This window comes from Dinoponera quadriceps, unplaced genomic scaffold (assembly GCF_001313825.1).
Source record: "Dinoponera quadriceps isolate SergipeBrazil2010 unplaced genomic scaffold, ASM131382v1 scaffold113, whole genome shotgun sequence".
Classification (NCBI taxonomy): domain Eukaryota; kingdom Metazoa; phylum Arthropoda; class Insecta; order Hymenoptera; family Formicidae; genus Dinoponera; species Dinoponera quadriceps.
In genome coordinates this window covers 3,247,011-3,272,325 of record NW_014554899.1, presented here as the reverse complement: position 1 = coordinate 3,272,325, position 25,315 = coordinate 3,247,011, and the positions used below count along the sequence as shown (strand labels likewise).

Genomic DNA, 25,315 nt, shown 5'->3' with positions numbered 1-25,315 from the left:
AATCATGAAAATTTGCGATAACGAGCCGGGGCGGACGTGTTAATGGAAGGACGTAGGATCGTGTGTACGTATCGCAACGTCGCGGATCGCCGTTAAACTCTATTAGAGCCGGCTCGCCTCGCGGGCCTCATCCGCGGCGAACGTTTCCTCGCGCTCGCGCCCAACGATATTTACGGTGCCGTGCGATTCTCAATATTCCAGCCGCTCAGGTTCGAATTGCCGGACGGAGAACGTGCTAATGTCCGCGATTAACCCGAGGTAACTGCCGCTGGTCCAGATTAGCATCGGCAGTAACAGATCCCGCTGCGGCGCGCGCGCGAGTCTCCGAAAAACGGGAGGAGGTAACGCGGCTTGATGATTTCCACGAGAGTAATCATCGCGAGGGCAAAAGTCGTGTGAAGTAATGAGAAAGAGTTGTTAGAGCGCCGACGTATGTACCATTTTCTCGCGCGTTATTATAGCGATATCGGACGCGCCAATAAACGATTTTACGAAACACCCGCGGGTTTTGCAACGTTATTTCTCGGCGCTTGATTTCCGGAGGTCGCGAGTTAAAAATATCAGACGAACACGGCCCGATTCTCACCGGTTGTAGAGAGAAAGAGAGAAAAGGTGCATGAGCGAGCTACAGTTATTTGAAGTAGCCGTGAGCGGAACTCGGCCCGCCGGGCGCTGGCCACATATGGAGCCGCGAAAAACAGCGCGTATCGAGTCACGATGTGAACCACACCGGCGCGCGAGGAGGAGGATCCGCTCGAGCGAGTTTTGCGCATCGGGAAAACCATCCGGCGTGCCGCGCGCGACGAAAGGATGAATATCGCGAGATAGCGTCTTAATAACGGCAAGAAGGGGAGGGTTGTTGTTGCCGCGCGGATAATTACGGCCGCCGTTCGTCTCACTTTCGTTCGCGGTGCCTCTCTTTTTCTCACTTTAACGGCGTATTAGCATTTACACGGGTGAGAAAACTCGCCCGCGACTGTTTGCACTTCGGATAGTTCGCCGCAACAATACGCTCATGGCGGCCGAGGACGCCTTTCCGCCTGTATAATCGTTGCGGTGATAATAACCGGCGGGTAATTAGGTTAATGGAATGACACTGCGCTGTGCAATTTTTTAAATTCACCGCTCGCGCCCGCGCGCGCCACGCGTTCGGTCCGTGCGCGCTTTAAAAACTCGGCTTGGAATTGCCAGCACCGCTACCGCTCTTCCTCCGACAGCTTTTTTCCCCGTCTGTGTGTTATCATTATTTCTCGGAAATAATAGTGGTGTGAGTTGCGTACACATGTGTGAGTGTGTTCGCGCGTATGAATAAATTGTTTTCAACTAAGCGCGCCGTTATAACGATAACAGATGTAATGGATAATTGTTGTCATTCTTCGTTAGGCGAGATTGTTTAAACGATTTATCGTCTGCTGAAAATTACTCCTCTTTATTAGCCGGCTCTCCGTGCACTATCCGCGCATGATATTCCCGGTTAATTTTTTATACCGACATTTATGTTACATCTCACTGAGAGCTCTCGGACTCCCCGCTGACGTTGTGGAAAAAAAGAGGAAAGGGGAAGGATGAGGTTGAGAACTTGCTGTTAAATAGAGAAATATTATTCGAAAGGGAGAAAACGGCGAGATCTCCCCGCGGGTGCGCGCGCGCACGTGGTAATTCGCATTCGGAGATTTCATTAGTGACATCGCTATTAATATTAATATCGGGCTTTGGTTGTGACAATTAATAATTAACGTCAAATTTGATATCAGCAGCGCGCATAAATTTAAAATTCAATGTGATTCAATAATTACGGAAGCGCACAGTAGCGCTAATCGTCTGCCTGTAATTTCCCGTCCGTCCATCCGTCAGTTCGCTCGGTCGGGCGCGCGCGAGAGAGAGTTATGCACAGCGCGGAAATTTGTCGCGAAAAATCGCGGCTCTCTCTCGATTAGTCGTGACGGAGAAAGAATGAGCGGGGGTGTCGGGCGAAAGAGATAGAAAGAGAGCGGCAGCGAGCTACGACCGCATATTGCGCGCCAGTGTTCTCCGACACGTACTTTACGCGGCCGCGCGCTTAACGCGCGAGCGTACATATCGGGAGGCACGTAACTGCGCGGCTTAACCGGTGGTCTCTCGCTCTCCCTTTCTACCGCGTTTCCACCCCTCGACTACGACCGGCCCGAAATTAGAAAACTTTTTATGTACGCCAATTTTTAACCAGCCCGCGCTCTTCAGCGGTAATTACTTTTTAAGCCTCTCTTTTGCATATTATCTTCGACGGCCGCGGCCGCTCCGCTTGCCGCCCCTTCCCTCTCTCTCCCCGTGACTCGCGTTGTAATTTAAAATTTGTATCATGCCGAAATATCGCGCGCCGCGCCGTAATATCATCGTTCGTTCTTGTCGCGCGTCGCGTCGCTCCATTACACCGGCAAAACTTACAAGACTTCGCGTTTTGCCACCCTGCTCGCGTACCGTTTCCTTTTTTGCTCCCGACGCTCTTGTATTCATGAATTTTCGCGTTTCGGGGTTGGAGGACAACGACAGGGGATTGGAGCGAACCCGACGTTCGCGAGACGAAGCTTCCTTGTCGTGAGTGCATCGCGCAAGAAGGAGAGAGAAGGAGAAGAAGCGCGTTTTGTCGTCTCTCTCCGAATTTTCGGAAAAATACAAATTCACGACGAAATTTCTCTCGGTATCCCCCGCGAAACTCTCGAACCGCTCTTGCAGCTTTTCACCGTGTTCTGAGACTGCCAGAAATTTTCATTTATTCGTGTTAGGCAAAAAATCCTCCTTTTCACCAGAAATTATTCGCGGATTCTACTTTTAAAAAAGCGTGTGTGTGTGTGTGAGAGAGAAGCTTAGAGAGAAAAATTCAGTTGTAATTTGGGAATTTGCGAACGTACCGGTTATAAGAAGAAATTTGGACATCTCCAGGAGTGGGTAACGGCTTAATCACATTAGTATTTTCGCGAAATAAGCGAACGAAAAGGAGCTTTAGCTGATGCCCGATAAAAATCCCGCGTAAGCTTACAGTAGCGCGCGGCCGTCTGCTGGGAGGGACTCTTTCCCGACGGCGAATTTCATTCGCGATTACGTAATTATTCTTCGCACGGCGGACATTTTGTTCGGCCGTCTCGGTGGGATGCGTTTTTTGCCGACGGTCCTCGGTCGATGTTTTCGCTGGGGAACGGAAAATACATCTGCTAATTTGCATAGTAAATTTGCGCGGTGCACCGTAACGTTTCGAGGACTTCGTCCGCGACGAGCGGGAGGAGGGGGGAGCTTCGTGGGAGGACAACGTGGTGGACGGTTGTTTGCGGACCCGTATTACGCTGATACTTCCTTGACCTCCCCCCTCTTCCCTACGTCCCTGTTATTCTGCAAGTACCGGGGGAAAAAAAATCAGTATTCGAGCTAGTAGAGCGCGAAATGAAATTTACTCCGGTCGGGCGCGTGGACAATTTTTGAGCTTTTTCTTTTTCTCCATTCTTATTAATTATGTCAATACGCGGGAACCTTGGTGAAATTTCCCGTATTCGCGACATCAAACAGGTTAATTGCCCGACTCGTCTTCTAACTGTGTCCGATATTCCGTTCGCAGTACGAAGGATCGCCATCGACGTGATGCTCTTCTGTGTTCGTTTGATCTTCAATCCTCGAGAATTATCAGCCCGCTTGTTTAACATTTTGAAAACGAGATTTTACCAAGCTTATTAATAAGCGATGATTTGAAAACGCAAATCCCCGGACTCTCACATATTAAAACAAGCTAACGAAGCCAACGATGTAAGAGGATGATACTGCCCGTTCATCCGTTACTTTGTGCCCCGAGTTATCTCCTCTCTCTTCCCCTTATTGTCCAATAAGTTCACCCGGAGAGAGGAAGGGAGAGGATGAGACGGAGAGAAAGAGAATGAGAGGACGAGTCTCGGAGAATTATCAGATTATGTAGCGGAAGAGCATTACCTATTTTCGTCACCGGTCCGCGAAGCGGAGTTTCATTTCGAAAGGCAGGCTCGAGTTATGAGGGTGGACTGAAAATATGCGACATATCCCGCAGGAATTAATCTTTTAATGATAATGATAAGGTGGAGTCAAGTCAGCCCCACGGTTTCGATTACAATGTGCATATGCTGTTTCGCTTCTTAAGGAACGTTTTATGTCACTCTTTTTGCCCATTTTATACATTCGTCACACGAGAAACGAGCAAGACAGAGCGTGGGATCGGGTCCGATTCGACCTTTCCGGATACGTTGAAGATCCACCTTGCCCAGAGGGTTTGAGGAACGTCACGATGAAGCGCGCGCGTTGCGTTTCGCGAGCATGAAAAAGGACGCGGAGGAAAATATTGGCCGCAGGGGGGGCCGTTGCCTCGGCTTGCTCGAGGATTCTTTGCTGTCTCTCAAATTATCGTCGGCCGCGCCGGCATTGAATCGGCGCATCGAAGCACGAAGGCAAGCAGACCTCGCTATGGGCGCTCGCCTCGCCTAGTCTGGGAGAGCCGTGCTGCCGCTTCCGTGTCATTTCGCGCCAGTAACCACGAGCCGTCTATTATGAAACCGGAAGCGTCTGGTTACGGCGTGGCGTGGTGCGGCGCGCGCTGCATAGAGGCAAGGCGAGGCACAGCGACGTGTCACGGTCTGCCCGCTGATTTTTCCTCGCTTCATCGGCGACGGCCTTCTCCCTCTCTCCTTCTAAGCAGTAACGCGGCGCACGACTCGACAATGCGATACGTATTGCTGAAAATCGAGCGAAAGCCGATACACTCGCGGCCGAAACTTATTTCGTGCAATCCTCGCGTCGTGTCCGCTGTATACAGGGTGTCCGATGATTTTCTCCGGATCCGTGGTGCGTAGGTGGAACGGGTGAAACTGAGCTGAAAGGTTGTGCACCATTTTGCGAAATTCGTAATAGTTAATGAGGAATTGTAATCAGGAAAACCTATTTTCTAGTGAGTGTTAATGATAACCTTACATACATGTTACTACTATTTTTGTGGTTGAAACTATAAAAAAGTTATATAGTTGGCACCGAAAATAACTATAATTTTTCTCAGTGAGCAGAATTCGCCGTTTTCTCCGTGTTCGTTAGCTGATACAAATTAATTAATTCCTCCTTAACTATTGCGAATTTTGCAAAATGATATCATTGCTCCGGATTCGTCCACGTATATTAATTTCTGATGCGTCGAGTGACTTTCGATGGATTTCATTTTGGCAACAGTTGATCTCGTTTCAACATCAAAAATGTAAAACGGGATGAAAGATTCAAAATATGGTATGCTTTTGGTCTGAGCTTTGTTTGGTAAAATCAAATTTGCGAGTTTTAATTCAATGGCGAATTTGGAACGAACGGAGGAAGTGAGGAGAAATATGACGAAATTATATGCCGTTTCTTTCGGTGTCGGTTCACCGCGGAAACTGTCTCTCATGGTTTGTATTCCGCTCTATCTTTCTGGAAATTAGAGCGCGCCGCGACATTAATAGCTCCGATTTCATCGCGCGAATATGAAACTAGCGGATATTCCTGGCATATAACAAAGTTCTGCCGGGTCGAGTTCAATTTTGTTAAATAAAGGTGCGAGTCTCAAAGTCTCAAAGCTGTCCGGCGCTAAATTAAGAAACTTTAGTTGCGACGGTAGGAACATGCCATTATACGGTATTAATAACACGTTACGTTGTATCAAAGAGACTAAGAAAGTCCACTCGGCAAAAACTTTCTTCGTTATTATAGTTTTTCGCGGCTAGTGCTCGCGACGGAGAGATAACTGAAGAATTCATCGCGAATGTATTGCCGTACATATAGCGGTGCGGAGAAATTTATATGTGCGTGAAACTTTGATTTTATTCAACATGACCTGAAATTTGTTCGGTATTTAGTGCGTATCGTTGGCTTAACATTTATTCGAAACGTTCACTTTGAAGATGTGAAACGTGTAGCATTACCCAAGTCGAAATTTCAGTTCTAGTTTAAGTCTAATTTGATTCTACATTAGGTATTCAAAGGTTTTCTGTTGGTACTCCTTTGGTATCATAAATAGGGAAATTATTGCCGTCTTCTCCGCTTGAAGACTTAATATAAAACTGAAATTTAGACCCTGGAGGACTAAATTCCCTTTGTAACTTTGAAGGAACACTTATTGTGCTCTTTTGATGGTACATATAGAAACCTATTTCCAATTTCTCCGCTTGAAGACTTAATGTGGAGTTTAAAATTTCGACTCGGATATGCGAAATAAAACTTCATTTATATGGAATGGTTTCACATTTCACTGAAGCCGTTTCGTTTTGTGTACATATACATTAAGAGAACTGGGTCGTATATATCCCATAAAACATACACACACACACAATAAATGCTGATATTTTTTCCAACAAATCTTTTGCCTCTCGAAAGAGTTAGATACTCGTTTTACGTTCCATCTTTTTAAAATAATCCGTTCCTAAGTCCCGTTTCGTCATCGATTCTTCGATGTAACGCTTAAACCTTAAAATGTATCTTGCTTATATGTAACCGACGATTTTTCCCTCTTTGTTTCAGGTAAGTCGGTAAAACGATCCAGCGAAAGTAACGACGGCGGCGTGTACAACAGGTCGCGATGCAAGAACGTCCGTAATTAACGGGCAGCTCGTAATTGTCGAGCCGAATCGCGATAACGCCGGATGGTCGACATAAGCAGGTATTAAAAAAAAAATAGATAAAGCAGAGTCCGTTACAAGCGGGCTTACAAGACCGGAGAATTCCCGTGTAAGCGTGGCGTGGAAAGTCGTTAACGACAGTTTAAGCTCGCCGTGCTATAATGGATCGTACGCCTGTTCTATTTAACGATATCCGCGTAATACCGCCACTGCTTGCCTGTGCCGCCTCTGCTGCTGCTGTTATACGACTGTTGATACAAATAAAGAGCAAGAAATAGGAAAAGGTATAAATCCAATTTTCTCGCAACCCGACGCGCAAAACTCGGTGTAGACACGCGCACCTTTAAACGCGATCGATATTTTAATTTCGCTCGCGTGAAATCCCCGCGCACGGAGAATTATTGTTTTTCTATTCGGATGATAACGCAACGGTATAACGGAGATGATAAAACGCGTCGGCGCTCTGCGAGAATGCGAGAATTAAATTGCTATTAAATTATTATTTATTTATTTATCATACCTATTACGGGCTCATTATACCAATTCGCTATATCCTAAAATCCAATTTAATAGTTAATAATAAGAATGAATTATTGAGGGACACACTGCGATGCAAGAGGAACGCACGGGTCAAAGCGAGAGCTCGCGCGTCTCGCACAAAGGCATTCGCGAGCGAGTGATCGAAGAGTTTTCGCGAATCGCGACGCGCCGAGGACTGTCGACGCGTAACTCGAGCAAACTTGACTTCTTCAATTCCCGCGAGGGGCGTATTTATCGAGATATTTAAATGTAGATTAAAAAGTAACGGGGCTGACGGGCGCGGCGTCTCCGCGAAATTTCCGCGCGAGCGGGAAAGTTCGAGGACGAAACGCGCGCGCACGCTTAGTCGGGAGAAGAAGTTACAGCGCGCGTGGTAAATCTGGGCCACCCCTTACACTCGTTACGCAGGCCGCTGGCAGGCGCGGCGACTGGTATTTCGGTGATTACATTAATCCGAGTTCGAGATATTTATGACATAATATTTTACGGCCGAGCGAGAGCCCTGTTGCGCCCGCGAGTCGAGCGAGCGAGCAGCCCACCAATTTGTGTCCCGTGCTTAACGCGCTCCGCTCGGCATTCCATTATCTACATTGATCCTCGCTTTTCGTGTATTTTATATTTTATCGCTGTTCGTCCCCAGGGCGAAATGAATTTCCGCTAGGCGCTGCCGAAGCGACGCCGACCGTAAATTATCCGCCGTTTGATCGCGATCGTAGCCGGGGCGCGCGGAATTTCACAGCCCAAGAAGAGTTTCCTCTTACGTATCGTTCGCGCGTAAGTTGCATCGCGATGCTGTGTATTTTACACGTACTGCTGTATTACAGTGTTTCATGCGCGGAGAACGAGCGTGCTGTTTCGTGCCGGGAAAATGAATCTTTGCGTTTCGTAAGAAAAATGCGATAACTCTCGGGCAATTCTCTGACAATTGCGCTGACTCAAGTATTATTGTCCGCGCGGAAAGAAAGTGGCAGATTTAAGTAAAGAATTAATACCCTTTAGCGAATTTTTACTCGGATCGGGAAAATCTTATCCGGATCAAGTATTTTACTCGCATAATTTATTTAGAAAATATTTTACTCGGATCATGTAAATATTACTTGATCCAAGTAAAAATTTGCTGAGGAATATTGGAGTAATTATTTACTTCGATCTAGCCATTTTTTCTGCGTATATACGCGAACAAAAATTCTATTGAATTAATAAAATTTGCAACAGTAGCGTAATTGGAATAAATCTTCTTCATTCAATGGCATATATCATGAAAACTATTATATGTTATTCCAATATGTTGTTTCAATTAAAGTATTAGTTTCAATGATATCGCTATTGAATCAAGAAGATTTATTTTAATTACACGTGTTGTTGAAAATTCTATCGATTCAACAATATTTTTTTTCCGTGTAGAACACAACAACTATTTCTTTACGTATATTGATATATTACAATATCTTATACGTATAAAACAAATGTCATTTTGTACGCGATAAAAAAATGAATTTTCATGTTTCGTGAAAAAATACAATTCTCTAACGATTTCATTAGACTCAAGTATTATTTTCTACGTGGAGAACGTGCAGTGGATGTGTGGATTTGATCAGAACGATGCGACAAAATTACAATAATTGTAAATAATTCCGCAATACGGATGGATTCTTACGCGAAAGATACTTATCGTAGCGGCGTCGTTCGTCGACTTTATAAGGCGGAGAATCGCGTAGTTTAGCAAACGTTTCAAATAATTCCCCGCCAACCGGAAACGCGTACCGCACAGGTCTCACGAGTGCGGTGCACGCGCGCGACTGTTAGTACTGCCGTCAAAGTGGTTGCTGCTTTGTAATTTTTTCCAATTACACACACACACACACACAACCATGGTTCCGCTTTTCAAGTGCGCTCGACCGTTTGCTCGAATTTTAATGACCCAGCATGCGAAATTAACTTCGTTACTTGTGCCGAATTATTATAGGATAACGCGCTTCCCGACTTACTCGTTGCCTCGAAAAAACAGAGGCAAATCACGAGTCCGCGCATGTTACGTATCATCGACGTCACAGGCGATTCGCCGTAAATGTTATGGCACAGACACAACGAAAGGAATAAGGAATTAAATTAGAAAAGGAATTAGAAACAAGAAATTAAATTTCGAAAAGAAAAAACTATGCTTCAATCCACAATAAAAAAATAAGGAACTAAGATCGGGAACACTGTCGAAATTCCACTCCTTTTAACTTGCGCAGACTGCAAATCCAAGTGTATTATCTTTACACGCCTAAACGTTTAAAAGTGATATTTTACTCCTAATTCCCTGCATTTAATTCCTTTATTCCTTTTCTCGTGTCTGAATCCTTAGTCGTCGAACTTCGCCATGTTCGCGTTGTCACTCGACAGTCAAACACACATTTTCGATCTCTCTCTCTCTCTCTCCCTCCCTCGAACGGGGAAACAATTCCCTCCGTGAAAGCTGAAATCACGATCGACTCGTCCTGACCTCGCGTCGCTCCACAATCGACGACGTATGGTGCCTCATTATCTCGGGGATCGTTAGATCGCATTATTTTTCGTTCACGACTTCGGCATGTCGCGGATCGGCCAGAGCAAACAAATAGTTTTCAATAAGAAAGTTTCCTTGTAAGGGGTGCAGGTGCAGGCAACTTCTGCGGCAGGAGTTTAAGGCGCCGGGGGAATAAAACTTTTTCCCAGTTTTTAAAACAGTTCCGCGCTTTTCCAACATTTAAAGACTACATAGTTCGGGACTCTGTCTCTCTCTCTCTCTCTCCCTCCCTTCCTCCCTCCCTCCCTCCCTCCTTCCGGCCGTCCCTCCTTCCTTCCCTTCTCCCTTTTTCGTCCTTTTCCCCTCGCTCACCGGCGGGGCAGCTTCTACCGCTCCCGGCGCGCGGCCTGTTACCTATCTGCCAGTGCAACCGAGTCGTTTGCTCGTTCGCTTACGCTCCGGGCTGGTTATCTCCGCGGCAACTTGAGGCATTCCGACCCGCGCTAGATAACCCGGGAAATTAATATTCCGCGGAAAGATCGCGCAAACGAACGCGGCCGTGATTTTACGAGCGGGTGAGCCGGAGGAGGAAAGTTCCGCGCGCGACGCGGCATCGAGATCGAGATCGAGCGAAGAATCCCAAGTTGCGTAAACGCCCCTCTGCCGCCGGCCCCCCCCCCTCCCCCTCGTCCCGACAACCGGTGAAACGCCGCTCACAGCGTTTCTGCGGCCGCCCATCGAAACGCTCGGATGCCATCGGCTGGAATGAAATAATGACGAAATTGCAGCCGGCGTTTCGCCGATATTTTCCTCTCGACCCCCCCCCGGACGTTTCCTGATATCCAATCGCGATACCCCGGCGACTCCGTCGGCCCTGAGAATTCTCCGAGTACCGGAGGCGTTCCTCTAGATTGAATGAAGGCGGCAGATTAAACGGATTATAAGCGGTTCGTGCTAATTTGATGGAACGCTTTGGTGCTGAAACAGAGAGACAGAAAGAGGAAGAGGAGACGAACGATATCACCATTAGACGCCGTTTATAATCCCGGGAGAAAAAGCAAATTCTCCGAAACGGAATGCGCGGCGACGGGGACCGATTCGTCTCGATCGGCGATCTTCGCTCCGCTCTCTCTCTCTCTCTCTCTCTCTCCTTCTCTCTTTAAAACGAAGTCACTAATTCTGCACACGCGCGTTCGTAACGTTGGGGAATTATCGGGCCGAGCGGTGCATCCGGTCGAGGGGTGGGCCTTTGGGGAACGCGCATTCTTTCTTCGCTTCGTTCTATTTTCGCGCGGTACGCGCATTCGCGATCGGGCACAAGGTTAACGTGAGATCGAGTGGTAAACGTACGGTTATTTGCCCTTCCCCCTCTTTCTCTCTCTCTCTCCTCACCCACTTCTCCGCATCCCGGAGAATAACACGGTGTGTTCTGCGGGGCCATCGAGATATTTCGACTGCGGCGAGGACGGGCGGAGGCTATCGAGCGGAATAAAATAATGACGGAATCGCATCGGCGGCGCTTTTCCGCGACGGTACGTGCGGCCAATACCGGCCACGGGGTCCCGGTAACTTATCCCGTTTGAAAATTCCGCGGGATAGTGCTTTTGCTGGTACCGGCATTCCTGCTACGTCTCCCACGTGATTTTCTCTTTGAGGGCGCCGTTGCGCCATCCGCTTCCGTTTCGCCCCGGCGTGGGACAAAATTATTTCGCAAGCAAAGATAACAAAATGGGGGAGTGGTGGAGCCGTTCGCCCGGCTTCCCGAGCATCCTCGAACTTCGACGAAATTTTTTTCCCGCGCGATATGACCGGTACACGGGAGGGGGTCACTCGACGAGTCCCCGAAATTGCGCGAGCGCTGCACGCGCGCACCGCGCAGTGTTTCGCGATTCCACACGGCATACTTCGTTCTTCGATTTTTCACGGCGAGGTAGAAGCGCGCGGGCGGCGAGCGTCGTGGAGCGTTGTCGAAAACGCCAAAAAGCAGGACAAACATTCGACGCTGAAAATGTCACCTTTAATTCGGGAATGATCTCTCCGTTTTTCGCGTTTCATGTTTCGCGCAGTGACTTATTATTAAATATGAAAAATTCCATCGTGTTATTGGATTACGCGGAAAGCGTGCGCCCGAGCCAGATTGATTCAGACGCGGCAAATACACGCACACAGAAAGCGAAACACGAAAAATCCGGACAATCCGTAGCCGAGGGATCGCCGCGATATTTCGCGTTCTAAGGTGAATGAAACTCAAACGTTAAATCACGATTACACGTGCGCGCGCGGCGTTATGAATATCTCAGCGCGCGGACGTTAACGGATAGATGAAACGCGCGGGCACACTTAACGTTGCCTCTCGTTGCTTTTGTTCTTACTATCGGGAATAATTTATGCCGGTTTCGCTAAAAGATTCAAATATCAAGCGCCAAGTTACGTGCAGCCGTGATATATCGCGGGAAGAGAGAAAGAGAGAGGACGCGCGCGTTTGCGCAACGTTAAATAAATAAAATCGCGGGGCGCGCATCCTCGGTGCGTTTGCGCGGGCCTGTGCGCTGTTATTATTTGTTGAGATACGCACGATTAATTGTGGCTCATACATTATCCCCCTTTATTAAACAATTTTAATATCCTGGTAAACACGCGCCGCGATATATCATCGGGTAATACTCTTATCGCGAGAGAGCTGCGAAGTAGGGAGAATTGGATGGTAGCGGAACATTTTTCACTTCCGGAATGATATACTGTTCCCGGTGCATGGATGGCTCCTCGGTCGTCCTTTTGCGCCGGGGGCATCGCTGAATTTCTTAAGGATTCGCGGAACTCGATTTTCCCCTCTCTCCCCGATGCCGTGAAAGTAATAAAAATCGCGTTGCATGACAGCTAATATTAGCGATGACATTCCGATGCATTTTTACCGCCGGACATTATTTCGTACCCGCACGTCGGAGAGTTATTTCCGTGGTACACTGGGAAATGTTAACATAAGAAGTCGCCAGTTCCCGTGGCAAATTTTGTTTGTAGATGTAGCGACGACAAATGAATCCGTACTGGGGACAAACGTGATTCGTGGAGAACGAAAGAGAGATCGAGACGCGTCGAGGGAAAGTAGGCTCTTCTAATTCGATTAAACGTAAACCGTTAATTCCCTTAACTTTCCATGCTTGTGTCACCTCTTTGGATAAAGCGGTGAAGCGATGAAACTTCCTCGTCTCACGATTCGCCGGCACTGAACAGATGAGTTTGTCCCGATAACCGAGAGATTTCTCCCGGTGTATGGCATTTTCATATCTTCGAATAATATCCGCACATTAACCGCCGATACGGGGACACGTCGTGAAGAAATGTCGCGGCAACGACGACGATAAATCTTACGTACACGATAACACCATCCATCCACGCGGGACAGGACAATCAAATTGTTTACCACTCGGCAATTAACACACGTCGATATTCCCGGCGCCGTTAATCGACCTATTAAACCGATCAATCTGGCCGTACGTCAGCGATGTTAATTACGACCTAATGAAAGTTTATCCGTTATTAAACGCGCGTCCATTACCCCAGTCAACTTTAGTTTACGGTACCCGCGGGTTCATGCGCGACATAAACACACTCCGCGCCCCGGTTAGTAACAATCGAACGCGAAGATACCGCGTGTATGGTGTGCGCAAATGCCGGCCAGTGACACGAGTAATTCCCGATGCCCGAGCGAGATTAATGCATAATGAATGCGAGCTATAATGATCCGCGTGTCGCTTGAAAAAACATGCTTCCCATTGGGCGAACAATTTTTCGATATCTCTCTCTCTCTCTCTCTCTTTCGCTCTGCTCTGTTTCTCTTCGCCATGATGTCGCGCGAATGGGGAGAACAAGCGCGGAAATTCGGATCTAATTTTAGTATTGCATTGTGCCGAGTCGACAAGTTGTCCCAAGGATCGTACTTAAACGATAATTGCAAATAAACCGCGTGAGAATCTCGCATTGTGACGATCGAATAGAGTTTGCTGGCGGACTCCCTCCCCCCCTCCTTCTCTCTCTCCTTTTCTCTCGCAGCTTTGTTGCTGCTATAGATTTTGCTTTCTGTAGAAATATTTACCGTTATTTATTATTAATATATTATTACTTTTTTCTTCTTATTGCGTTATGCTGTTTCCTCTGCACGCTCTGCGCTGGTTTTTCAGCCGAAAATGCTTCCTATATGCCTAAAGGCCGGTCATTCATAGTCGGATCTTATATTTAACATCATCCTGAGTTCATCTTCAGATTCCGTACGGCTCATTTCATTGGCTGCGGAACATCTGTAGATGAACTTAAGACGGTCTTAAATACAAGATCCGACCGTGAATATTGCCTTAAGAGGATATTTATATCTCGTGAGATCGAAAAGATATCTATCTATCTCCATTTTTCTCGACCGGGTGGATTATCATTCGCGAGTCGCGTATCGACGAAATTGAGATGTTCGCACACTAACGTAAAGTTCGCGCGTATAAAAACCCGACGACGGGAGGGAAAAAGCGAGGCGCAGGAATCCCTCCGGTCGCGCGAGACACTCCGCAGACTTTCCGCTCGTCGGTTAACCGGCTCTCGTCCGGAGGCTCCCCGTCTTCGCGCTTTCATTCGAGTGCCGTAGGTGACTCAAGGCCGGACGGATTAATGAAATGTAATCGATCGATCCCTCGGCATTACCGGGCCGGTCGAGTAATTTTCGCGGGAGCGCCCGCATCCCCGTCTCTATCGATCGGCTCGTCTCCTTTCTGCCGGTCGGTATTCGGAACGATCGGGGACATCCCGTGGCTCTCGGTCGTGTCAACCTTTCGAGGGCGCCCCATTGTCCCGCGGCTTTCAGCCTCGGAAATGAAGTAATGGAAACGCGCGCGCGCGCGGCTGGATCTCCCTTTCCAGCGCCGCACGACGTACAATTTCACTCCTTCCTTTTTTCTGACCCTCCGCCGTTCCTTCCTTCCTTCCTCTTCTCCTTCGCTCCGCCGCTACCGTTCCGCCGGCTCGCTTCCACCAGTTTTCCTTCATCCGTTCTTTCTATCCGCTTGTCACCGACCGCGCGCGCGCCATCCCCGGGGTTTGTCGCAATCGTATTAGATTCGCTGTTTCGTCGGCGAGACGCGTTTACAGCGTGGTCCGAGAAAGGCTTACGGGAATCCGGTATTTCCAAATCGTCGTGCGAGCCGTTGTTATATACCTTGACGACCGCGCACGTCGGGCGAGGGGGAGGTAATTTGTGAAGAAATTTCCGATTGCTGGATATGAGCCATCGGCGATCCAAGTTGAGTCGTTGCTTAATTAAACGATCGAACTCGAAACCGACGCGGAAACGTGGCTCATCCGTCTTTCGCTGAACCGCCGAGAAGTACTTCTGTCGATAAATCCATGTCCGCAAATGAGTTGTCCCGACACTGGATTATTTACAGCAGTTGCTCGAAATGCTGGCTATTTACATCTAGTTTCACTAAATAAATCAGATACATATCGACCGTCGTAAGAAAAAATTTTGGAAAACGAATATCGGATAAAGAAATGCTGTGATGATACTGAACTCGCGAGTCAATAGCAAACGATATTAATTCTAGCTATTTAAAAATGTCCAATCATTTTCAGCTTGATGAGGTAATTTTTATTAATTTTTGTTTTCAAACGATGGCGACAAAAATCAGGAGATAAATTGCTGATGTTTTTGCATTGAAGTAAATGGCTGGCATTTCGAGCCAACCATGACTGCTGTAAATAATTGACTCTAATGCCAAAATAACTCATTTGTAGACGCGGATTTATTGACAAAACTTACCTTATTTTCACATTCTTTATAAGCATCCGAAGTTTATCGGTCTGACTTCGGGATCTCTGTATATATACCAGGTACAGAAACGAACAACATTTTTCACTGAACGTTCTTGAACACCAAAGACTGAAAGAGAGGCAGCTTCGCGCGAAGATGATTCTCCCGCTACGTCTCGATAAAGATTCGATCGAGAAAGAGGAACGGCCGAGAAGAGGGCTGACGGAAGGTGCGAAGCGCATCGAGCAATTTTTAGCCACTCTCAGCGATAGTCAGGAGGAGGGGAGGAGACACGCCCGAAGTCTCGCCTCGAGAGGTCGCCTCTCAAAGGGTTAACGACAACGACTGTCCCGCCGCTCTTTGAGCGCGCGTCGCTCTCACGTCGCTATTTTCCGCTTGTTTTCTCTAGCACGCGTCATCGGTCGCGGCCGCAACGATCGTATTAGCACCGCCTTTCCTTCGTTCGGCCGTTCGCCGCTTCGAAAGCTTATATCGCGGCGCACTCGAGTCCGGTCCGCCGGCTTGGTCGCCGTGCGTCCGGTCGGTCCGCACACCACGGCTTAGAAATACAATAAAATTGTTCCTCGCGACTACTCGATCTCCGTGCGTCGCCGCGCTCTCGCGAGAGGTAAAAGCCTTTCGGAGATTTCGAGTGGTAATTATTTATTTCCGGCCGCGCGAGGGCTCCGTCTGGAGTGTGTGGCGAGAGTCACGACAAAGGAAAACTATCTTCTCGAGTCTCGTCAATGTGTCGTCCCCGGGTCCTCGACTTCTCTCCCTTCGCCCGGCGGTTTCCTTCGCTTCCCTCGCCCTCTTTTCCGCGTGGAATCTTTCCGAGTTCTTCCCCAGGCACGTCCCCGTCTCGCGACCTTGTCGCTGCGAATTAGGACGGAAAAGGTCAGCCGACAGGGGGTCCATTAAAACATCCCCGTGCGCGCCTCGGCGAAAAATAAATTCCTCGCGCGCGGTCGCCGGTGAATTCGATTATTTCGTGCCTCTCGTTGAATCTCGTTAAATTCGCGTTAATGAAAATGCCCCGGTGTGTCGCAAACGCGGACACCGCTATCGCGCTTTTCGCGCGCGCCGATGTAATGAAGAAATGCTTCGCGATGATGCGCCACCGGACGTGTGTGTTCTATTGATTCAGCGCCGTATCGCGATTTCCGTTTTACGTATCCGCGCGCGCGCGCGCCGGTAATTTAATGTCGCCGACGAAATAATATAAATCCTAACGACACACGCGAGCGAGCGAGCGCGCGCCAGGATCATTGCCGCGCTCATTAATTATTACTGTACGGGACGTATGTCGACGGCGAGGCGAACGATTTATTAGTACGATGAACTAATTATTTTCTAGCGCTACAATGGTAATTGTAATGCGTATTCCTGGTATATTAAGCACCGTGGCTCGCCCCATTGTGCGGACGATAATGGATATTATGTCATACGGGAAATACCTCCGCTTCCTCGCTCGCGAAACCGCCTCTCACGAACAGATGTTTTCGTGTAGAACGCGTAGATGACTTCGCTCCTCCGTCTCGCGGAGAATCCATTTTTAAGTACCGTTCTTTTTTTTTTTTTTTGTTCGTCCTCTCTCCCCTTCTTTCTCTCCCTTTTACTATACATATATATAGATCTGTGTGTGTCTCCGTCTCACCGACGAGCCTTTTAAATCCCGCGTGCTCGTTCGACCGTCCTTTTAATCCCGTCCCACCCACGCACTGATATTTTCAGATTACGCTTTAGCGGGGAAACCGTCCTGGAGGCTCGGCAATTGCGCACGGCGCGCGCAGATAATCACGTTAATGATACCGTTTCCCGGATGCGCACCGCTCTCCTTTACGTCACCGATTTCACGTCATATTAATCACCCCGCTAAGTCACGTCGCTGTTTGTCGCGTTACGGCGGGGTAATGTCCCGTGTTACGCGTTCCCCGGCGTCCCACCGTTCTCTCTCTCTCTCTCTCTCTCTCTTAAAGCAACAGCCGTGTCGCTCTGGCGGCGTAAAAATCTGCCGGGAATCGTAAAACGCGCGACGCACAACCAAGAGAGAAAGAGATACGAGGTTAATTTTCCACGTAGCTGCGAACGAGACGTGTTACGCAAGCGTCCGTGACGACGCAACAAATATATCCGGCCGGGATGCGCCCTTCGAAAGGAAGTCTTAACGGCGACGGGACATCTCCTCCACGGTCCTCCTCTCTCCGCCGGTGCCTCGCGTCCTGTCGTCGCAACTTTACCTTTTCCACCCCCTCCTCCCCCGTTCCGCCCTGTCTCTTTCATGGTCGTGTGTCTCACCGACACGGCCATAAAGGGCCGTACGCGCGGAATACGAGTGCCAGAATTGACTCTGTAACGAGCGCTGTAATAACAAACGGGCTACGACGTAAGTCAAACGAATGGGTCTTTTACGAGTTTCGAGGAGATAGCATCGTAAGATGAGAGAGAGAAAGAGAGAGAGAGATGGGAGAGAAAAACGGAGAGGACGAGGGAGAGAAAGAAGTGGCAAGGAAGAGACGACGATGAGGGAAGGACCGGGCGTCACGACCCATCGCGACTCGAATATACGAGAGAGCGCCGAACTATTAAAAAGATATTTTGTGTGAATTTCCCGCGCATTAAGAAGTCCCGGGGATCCGATAAGCTTGTCGTCGCGTCACCTCGGTCTCCCTCATTGTACAACGCAAACTATTGATTGGTTCTGTCAGATCTCTGTATCTGCCGCTTTCAACATCGCGCGCAACTCTCGTTGTAACTCAGACACGGCGACATCTTCTACCTGGTCGCGCCGCTAATAATTATTAATTAGCCAGCCGTTAAGACGCGACTCGCACACAGGCGGGGCCGCGTTTAACCGTCGCGAAATTCATCATGGGACAATTTCGAGGCGCGTTCTCGCTCGGGGAAATGAATCCGCCACGCGTGCGTCTTTCGATGATTTGCGCGATCCAAACCGCTGAGATCGCCGTCCTGATCTTCGAGACTAGCCGGGAACACGGCGGAAACACGCGTATCGGAAAGGAGTTTGATTTTTTCTCGAAACGGCGAACTCTCGAGCGATAAAAATTGCGAACAGCGTGCGATTTGCCCGCAGCTTGGGAACACCGGGTCGCATTGTCCGCGTCACGTAGCATACCGCGCGCGGCTACTTCTGGGCCGGACAATTCCGCCTGTTATTCTTAGCAGGCGACGAGCACAAATACCACGTCCGGCGAGAATTCGCAGATAAGCGTGATCATGGCGCTACCGTTACCGGTGGTAGCAGCGGTAGCTACCGAGAGATACAATGGCCCACAGCGATTCGCAATACGACACTGCGTGCCCGGCATCAAAAAGGAAGCCGCCGCCGTACTTCTTTCTGATATCCGCTTATTTTCCGACCGTTCTGTCGCACCGGCTTTTCCACATTTTTAATTAAAAATGCGGCCCCTCGCTGCCGGAGAGATAGAGAGGAGGAATAGAGAAAGAGCCGGCCGGGCAAGGCTCAGGGAGGGTTACGATGGAACGCAGGATGAGCTTTGTGCGTGGTGTATAAACCCCCGGCTCGGCCGATGCACTGCGCGCACGCTTTGGCTCGAACGTTATTATTATAAAGGCCGCCGCCGCCGTCGCGGTTTTATGCGGCGCGCGTATGCTCACGCGAATTAGGGCCGTTCCCCGGGAATTCGCCGCCGCCGAATTCGCGATAAGCCGCGATCTAATCGCGGCCGCCGTATCTTCCGGCGCGGATACATTCGGCGGCCCGCACATCACGCGTTACGCCGCCGTTTCGAATTTTTACGCCCCGCGATTTCGTGCCCGATGATACACCTTTTTACACCCCGGACTCAGCCGAACGAAGACGAGCGACCCCTCTCGCGAATGTTTGGCAGGTGTGCTCCCGCTTTAAACGTCGTATTACGCAATCCCTCCGCCGAACGGGCGAAAATATGTAAAACGGGAGTCGGGTGTATCGGCGCGTCGGGGAGGTCGAAGCGGCGCGCGTGAGGCAGGGTCACGTAAGGGCGTTATTAAAAACGTGCCAGTAGGGTGGTAGTTTTCAAGAGCAATATGCGGCTGTCTGGGCCGCAAGCGACGAGGCGAGGAAGCCTCGTCTCGCTTCGCCCCGCTTCGCCGAGCCCTTTGCTGATGGCGTCCAAGTTTCACGGATAAAGCTCCTTTCTCTTCGCGCGCTCTTTTCTCTCTCTCTTTCTCGCTCTACCGACGCTCTCCGTACCGAGCTTCTTTTTTTCCCGCCGTCACGGCGAACCTATTTCTCTCGCGCAGCCACTCGCAGCCACTCGAAATTTAAGTCGTTAAAATTACATTAGAGAAAAAAAATATAGCCCCTCTCCCGCAGTCCCGTATGTAACGCCGTTCGGTAATTTAGGGCGGAGGTCTAAGAGCGCGGGATCCGCAGCCCCGATCACGAATTACCGAAAGCCCCGGAGAATAATGAATGTTATTCCTCACTCCCTTCCTTCCTTCCTTCCTCCGTCCGTCCGTCCTTGCGCCTCGCCGGCAACGCGGGAAAGGGGTAAGGAGGACGGGCCATCTCGGAAGACTCGCTTTCCACTCGGAGGCTTCTTCGCGCGCGCGGCGGTCTCTCTCTCCACCTCCATCCCCGTCCGTCTTTCTCTCTCTAATTCGACCCCTCGACCACACCACCCCCAATCTGCAGCCGCCACTCGGTTATTACTGGTTGGTCCCCCGGGAGGACGTTATTATCCGTGCGGCTCCTTCGCGATGAGTTTCGCCCGGAGGCTGATTGACGGCGCGAAAAAGTCCGACGGGGCGAGCCGGGGCGCGTATCGACTCTCTGCGCGCGATCGTGTTATCTAATTATCCGCTCGATATTATCCCGCCGTTGTTTTTCCCCGATAGAGAGGACCGTTGGCGATGACTTTGCTGTCGCACGCCCGGATTGACCGCTGTTTGCCCTCGCGCGCCTGTCTTTCTCGCCGCGCCCCAGATTTTCATTTTCATCGCCCGTGCGTTATTGAAATTCACTCGAGACTTTACTCGCCGAGATTTAATCGTCGAGATTTCTATGAATTTATATCGATCGATTGCGCACGTCAAAAAGAAATCGTCGGGATGCAAAACATGAAAAGAGAAAGCGCGAGATTTAAAAAGTACACTGGTCTGAAATATCGAATGTTTGCTGCGAAATGCAAACTTTTTGGTTAAGTTTTGCGTTAGTCTACTGAGAAACTCATTTAGTTGAATCGACTAAATTCTTGTTTCGGTATGGGCAAACAATTTTTTCATTATGTCGACCAAGGTTTGATTATCTGAAAAAGGTTGAATTCTTTGAGACAAAGGTTGAATTCTTTGAGACCATTGAAATTTCAAAGAACAAAGCCTTTGGTTCAGAGAGCTAAACCTTGGTTCTTATAACCGAAAGATTTGTTTGCCCATATCCCAATAAAAATTAAGTTGATTCAACTAAATGGGTTTCTCACAGTTTGGGCACAAAAGCTTAAGTATTGGTTACGAAATGTTGAAGTAGCAGTGTAGGAGAAGATTAAAAGCTGCCAAGTTCGGCTTACTGCAACTTACTGTTATATGACAGACGTGTGCAATGCGATACTTGGAAATGTGAGATCCTGTTTTGAGGATACGCTTGAAGGAGAGTTAACGAACCAAAAGAATTTAGACAAACTAGTCATGAAACAGGATTTTAATGTGCACACTGTATTCATTGATATTTGATAACATCCCCTTTGATGTTAATAACATCCTGAACTCCCTCCCGTATGCTGTCAATCAGGCCTCGAGTAACACCATGATTAATAGTACAGCGCCGTACACAAACACTCACTTCTTTTATCTATTTCAATATTTCGTAACCGTTACTTCAGTTAACCGAACCCAGTAACGCGAGACTTAGCAATCTGCATTTCGCAGCAGGCGTGCGATACTTCAGGACACCAGTATATAAAACAAGCGGGTCTTTACTCCCACTGACGACAACGAATTAAAAAACTGCGTCTCATTCGTCATTCCCTCCGCCCCTCTCGCGCAAGTCCCGGAGGGGTCAAGAATAACGCGTCGCGCGGCGTCGTTCTCTCGATTTCGCAGTATTTTCGAAAACGGCCACGGTAGGCCGCGTTTGCAAAAAATGACGCGCACCTGCAACCATTCGTTACGATAAATACAGAGGGGGAATGGAGGAGGATGAGGAGGAGGGGCGCACGGGCGCGGCTCCGCAACTGACATTTGTTATCGAATGACAAGCTTCTCCCCGTCGACACATTTATCTTTCGGCGTAGCGTCGCGGTATGGAGTTCATTTGCCCGCGTACGTACCGAATATGTACTATTACCGTGAACAAATTAACTCGCTCTCCGCCGGTCCGCTTCTGCCCGACGCGGCGCACGGGAGAAAGAGACACCCGAGCTTCCGCGTTTGCGCGCGTCGACCGACGCGGGTATCAATCGCAAATCGGAACGGACGCGCCGCGGAGACGCGAGTGTGTACGATCACGTCCTCCCCCGAAATTTTTTCCGTCGCCGCCGCGAGCTTATCGCGGGATTAATTTTTTCCGCGCGCGCTCTCCATACTTCCCCGGCGCGAATTTATATCGCCGCCCCCGGCCGGGTAAGTTCGTTACCGTGGACGAATTAAAGGAGTAAAGTGGATTATCAAAGAGAAGAATTTGCTCCTTGCCCGCGCTCGCGGATTAAAACCGCGAACGCGTATTGTACTTCTCCGCGGAAGCGAGAAATACGTTCTCTCTCTCTCTGATTCTTTACCCTCTATTATTTTACATTATAACGCGATACGTCCTCTCACTATGGATTACATACACAGGTATGTATCCGCGACTCTCCCGGTGCGAAACCGAGAACCTTTATCGCATCTCTCGGATAATCTCTTTACGTTTGCTTGAAAGAGTTGACCCATGACGTTGGAGAGCGCGGCCGTGTCCTGCGTGCCTATGGACGATATCATATCCGCCCACGTATTCCGGGGTTAATGGCTCGCAGCCCACGCAATACGCGGCGAGCGTATTCGCCCGTCGCCGTGTCCCAATTCGTTCTTCTCTATCGGTCGATAGAGCCGTATAAAGCAGATGATAGATTGGAGGGGCGGGCAAACAAAAAGTCGCATCAACGGGACTCGTCCGCCGTTCTTCTCGGCGCGCCGATCGTTCGCTGAATAACGAACTATTCTCCGAACAACGCGACACAATTTTCGGCCGATGCTACGCGCTCGCTCTCTCTCTCTCTCTCTCTCGCTCGCCCTGCTATCGAATTAAATCACCCTCCCCAGCTTTTCTTCGCAGCTTCGTAACACGAGGAGCGTTAATACGTCGCGCGCTCCGTCTCACCGTCGCCGCCGGCGACGGCTATCGATTCCGGATCGATGTAACGAAACGAGACGCGAACAAAGGGTCGACGACGAGAGCGGCACGAGCAAACAAAATTACGCGGCTGGCTCGTCCCCGATGTTCCCTCGTCGCGCGCGAGTGCAGTCGCTGCGACCGTTCTCTGCGCGCCCGTCTGTCCGTCCGTCCATCCGTTCGTTCCGGAGTAACGAACTGATCGCAAATCGAAACGCGCTCGTCCGGCAGCAGTGCAGCCGAACTCTCACGCGAATTAACTACCGCGTCCGGCCTCTCGCCCCGTGTCCTCCGCGCGGGGAAGAGCCTTCGAAACGCGAAGTAACGTACGAAAGCGTATCTCTCCCTGTCACTGTCGATAAGTCGCTCCCGGTGAAAGAGAAAAAGAGAGTGCGCGCCCGCGAAAGCTTTCGTAAATTCGAGTCGAGAGCTCTCCCACTCTCGGCGCACCGGTTGGAAGAAGAGGAAGCGCGCTGGTGAGAGCCGACGCTGAGGAATCGCGACTGCCGCGCGATCGACTGTTGCCGTCGATCAGCCCCGAGATAGAGATTTCTCGCGGAATACTCGAGGCGAAATCGCGCCCGGATCACCGCCGAGTGTCGGCGGCGTCGTACGTGGGTGCGCGATCTAACGTCTGCGAGATCGCGTTCCATGTCGGACGGAGACCGAAGCACGACGGTTTCCCTTTTGCCCGTTCCTAATGTTTCGTTAACCCTTTTAGTGCCGGGCGAAAAAGAGGTGCTTATGCGAAGATAACCGGCCGATTTTACTAGGATTTGGTAAAAGGCTCATAAAAACCAAACGAAAAGCAATATTTAAAAATTATTTATTTTAATTCTCTCGTAATGAAATTAGACTATTTATAACGTATTTTAAATTTATTTTAATAGAGATCTTTCGCAATGCGAATAGTAAAGCGCTACAAGGTGCGGGCCGATATATCGGCTCTGGCACTTCTCGCCGGTGTAGCAGGAGCCGATATATCGGCTCCCGGCACTAAAAGGGTTAATAATGAACGAAAGGGAGGAAGAGAGAGAGAGAGAGGAAGATGTATTTCTCAAGGTAATTGTATCGTAAGTGTATTTTCAGTGGACACATCAAGGAGATTACTCATAAATTTGGTATTTATCAAGCAAAATTACGTTCCTATACATTTACTTCGTTATCTAAATAATAAATGTTAATTTGAAACGAAGTTGAGCTAGACATATATGCACAATATTACAAATACGAAAATATTAATTTTTATTTTTCTCATTAATGCCATTTTTATGCAATAGTTGATCTAATAGAGGTGCAGATAATAGGAAGAGATGTATAAGTGTTTAGACATGTGCATATTTATATATATTTCGAGTATTACTATAAGTTACTGAACTTCACACCTGCTGTATTTTCGAAACAAAATGATCGATAATTCTGAAATTAATTTTTTATTAAATATAAATTAATTTTTTATTAAATATTGCTTTCGTTTCTTCTCATTTTTTAAAAAGGTAGCGAGTAAATCTATATCTACAATATGCCCAAATAATAATAAACCAAAGAGCAACCGATATGCTGTATTTTGTCAAAAATAACAACTTTTAGTTGAAGTCTAAAATCTCCAAGTGATCGTTTACGTAATAAAAAATATAAGGTGACTACTCCCAGGTTAAAAACACGCGAAATACTTGAGTCCCGCAATTCAACCGGCAAACTGTTCCACAAAGTGGCGGATACGATTCTAAAGGAGCGCGCTTGTACATTTCAGCGCGACATGCAGAGATGAAAAGAGAGAAAGAGACAGAGAGAGCTCAGGAATTATCTTGTGCGACAATGTACGACGAACTGCATGAGTTTGCGTAACTTCAACACACCGGTGTCGAACAAATAGAGGATTAAATCCGCGAGCGCTCTCTCCCTCTCTCTCCCCCTCCCTCTCTCTCTTTCACCACGGTCGTTCATTCGCCGCCTATCGATCGCGAATTAATCTTTTCTCACGTCCGTTTTTCTCTTTCCCGGCCGGACGAACGCTTGCCCGGCGTATTATGCCGGTGAAAAGGCGGTCCCTTCATACGCGCGTCAAATTTGAATCTACCGACGCGGGAGCGTGAGAGGGCGATGCGGCGGCAGCGGGGGTGGAATATCAACAGATGGTGTTTTAATCGTGGCACCCTTTACCGTTGAAAGAGCGGGTTCGAAGAGGGAAGCACCGGGAGAGCGTGGGATAGCGACAAGGAGAGAATAGGCGGCACATACGTCCGAACGGAGAGAGAAGCCGAACGGAAGCGGCGACGGCGGCAGAGGACGAAGGACGAAGCGGCGAATGAGCGGAGCGGGGTCGAGGGACACCGCTGGGCCGCCGGATAGTAAATGATTGTCGATTAAAGTGTCCCCTCCGGCCAGGGCAGGCCCAACGGCTCGATTGACAAATGGTTCGCGAAATCTGCATTCGCTGCGAAGTATTCGCTTGCCAATTCTGCCCGGGAGTCGTACTCGGCCATTTGTTCGCTGCTCGTTCTACCGTGAACTCGACGCGGAAGAAATAAAAAAAGAGTGTG

General features: G+C 49.0%; 1 protein-coding gene across 9 annotated transcripts in view; it reads left to right on the top strand.

Annotated features, from left to right (window-relative positions):
* Nucleotides 1-25,315, top strand: part of LOC106742511 — a 435,221-nt gene that overhangs the window by 168,043 nt on the left and 241,863 nt on the right. The window contains exon 2 of one of the 9 annotated variants that reach the window (XM_014615503.1): nucleotides 6,526-6,664. The exons of the other annotated variants lie outside the window; for them this stretch is intronic. The gene's annotated coding sequence lies outside the window, so the exon portion shown is untranslated. The remainder of the gene's footprint in view (nucleotides 1-6,525; nucleotides 6,665-25,315) is intronic. 9 annotated transcript variants of the gene reach the window in all.